Source organism: Eulemur rufifrons, chromosome 8 (genome assembly GCF_041146395.1).
Source record: "Eulemur rufifrons isolate Redbay chromosome 8, OSU_ERuf_1, whole genome shotgun sequence".
In the NCBI taxonomy this organism is placed as follows: domain Eukaryota; kingdom Metazoa; phylum Chordata; class Mammalia; order Primates; family Lemuridae; genus Eulemur; species Eulemur rufifrons.
The window spans coordinates 72,955,463-72,957,914 of record NC_090990.1 but is presented as its reverse complement, the minus strand read 5'-3'; the positions used below and the strand labels follow the sequence as shown (position 1 = coordinate 72,957,914).

Below are 2,452 nucleotides of genomic sequence, written 5' to 3'. Positions count from 1 at the left end.
GAAAAGGTCATTTCATAACAATTGAGTACAATTCATTAAGAGGACATACCAGTTCTAAATGTGTGTGTACCCAGTAACAGAGCTTCAAAAATACATGCAACAAAACTGATAGAACTGAAAAGAGAAATAGACAAACCCATAATTATAGAGATTTCAACATTCTTTCAAGAACTGATAGAAAAAAACTGACAAATTCAGTAAGTATGTCAAGATATGAACAACACTACCAACCAACTTGACCTAATTGTCATTAGCAGAACATTCCATCCAAAAACAGAATCCATATTCAAGTACATATGAAACATTTATCAAATCAGGCCATACTCTGAGCCATAAAACAAGTCTCAAAAAATTTAATTCATTATTAAATTAATTAGAGACAGGGTCTTGCTCTGTTGCCGAGGCTGGTCTTGAACTCTTGGCCTCAAACAATCTTCCTGCCTCAGCCTCCCAAAGTGCTAGAACTACAGGTGTGAGCCACTGTGCCCGGCCTAACAAATTTAAAATGACTGAAATCATATAGAGTATATTTTTACATTTTTGATAAGAATGGAATTAAAAGTTAATAACAGAAAGATATTTGGGGAAAACAACACACCTCTAAACAACCTAAGAGTCAAATAGGAAATCACAAAGGAAATTAAAAAACATTTTGAACTGAATGACGATGAAAACATTAATACAACTTTTCAAAATGTGTGGGATGCAGGTAAGGCAGTGCTTAGAAGAAAATTTATAGCTCATGACAGAGAGGAAGAAAGGTCTCAAATCAGTGATCTAAACTTCCATCTTTTTTTTTTTTGGAGACAGAGTCTCACTCTGTTGCCCAGGCTAGAGTGAGTGCCATGGCGTCAACCTAGCTCATAGCAACCTCAAACTCCTGGACCCAAACAATCCTTCTGCCTCAGCCTCCCGAGTAGCTGGGACTACAGGCATGCGCCACCATGCCCGGCTAATTTTTTCTATATGTATTTCTAGCTGTCCATATAATTTTTCTATTTTTAGTAGAGATGGGGGTCTCACTCTTGCTCAGGCTGGTCTTGAACTCCTGAGCTCAAACAATCAATCCACCCACCTCTGCTCCTCATGCTAGGATTACAGGCATGAGCCACCGTGCCCGGCCTAAGCTTCCATGTTAAGAAGCCAGGGCAAGAGGAAGCAAGTAGAAGGAAGAAAATAAAGATCAGAAAACAGAAAAACAGAGAAAATCAATTAAAAAATCCTTTTAAAAATGAATAAAATTTATAGACTGATCAATAAAAAAGTAGGTTCAAAATACCAGTATCTGGGAAAAGAGAAAATACTAATGAGATCCTACATTAATTACAGGGACAGTAAGAGAATATTATAAATGACTATGCAAATACTTTTGAAAACTCAGATGAATTGGGCAAATTCCTTGGAAGATGCAAATTTCCAACAATGACTCAAAAAGTACTCCTGAATATCCATATTTCAATGAAACAAATTAATAATTAGGAATTTTCTCACAAAGAAAATTCCTAGGCCTAGGTGGTGTCACTGGTAAATTCTAGCAAATACTTAAAGGAAGAAATAATACCAATCCTTCAGCCATGCAGAATTTTCCAAAAATAGAATTGGGCAGTACACTGTCCAACTCATTTTATGAAGCCAATATTACTTTGATTTCAAAATCAGACAAAGACATTGCAAGAAAAATTACCAACCAATATCCCTCATGAACATTGGCAAAATCCTTAACAAACCACCAACAAAATGAATACAGCAATATATTGATCCAGTGGGGCTTATCCCAGGAATGCAAGGTTAGTTTAACATTTAAATATCAATAAGTATAATTTACAACCTTAGCAGAAATGAGGGGGGAAAAACCCATGATCATCTCTATAGATATATTAAAAGGCTTTAGCAAAATTCAACACATATTTATGATTTAAAAAGACAAAAACTGTGTTTACTTTGGAAGCACATATAGTAAAATTGGAATGATACAGAGATTAGCATGGCCCCTGTGTACGGATGGCACACAAATTTGTGAAACATTCCATATATATATATATTTTTAAAGACAAAAACCTCTCAGTAAACTATGAATACCAGGGAACTTCTTGAACCCAATAAAGGGTCTTTATGAAAAACTTACAGCTGACGTTATACTTAATAGTGAAAGACTGAATACCTCTAAGATTGGGAACAAGGGAAGGATGTCTGCTTTCACCACTTATATTCAATGTTCTTCTGAAGGTCCTAGACAAGGATGTAAGGCAAGAGATAGATTAACAAAGAGGTACAATGATCTTTATTTGCTGATGACATCATTATATATGTAGAAAATTCTAAGGATTCTACCAAAAAAGCTAATAGAACTAATAAGTAGTAGGGAAAGTAGTCAGAACCTTTATTTTGTAGACATCTTTATTTTTATTGCCAACACGAGTAGCTGGCTTTCTTGGTGCGTGTGTTACTTTCC

At 35.3% G+C, this 2,452-nt stretch overlaps 1 non-coding gene across 1 annotated transcript; it reads left to right on the top strand.

The window, feature by feature from the left end:
• The first annotated feature begins 1,932 nt into the window (after positions 1-1,932).
• LOC138391072 (U6 spliceosomal RNA) lies at positions 1,933-2,036 on the top strand. Its single transcript, XR_011234711.1, has one exon. It is a non-coding gene; the product is annotated as a U6 spliceosomal RNA (small nuclear RNA).
• Positions 2,037-2,452: the final 416 nt, after the last annotated feature.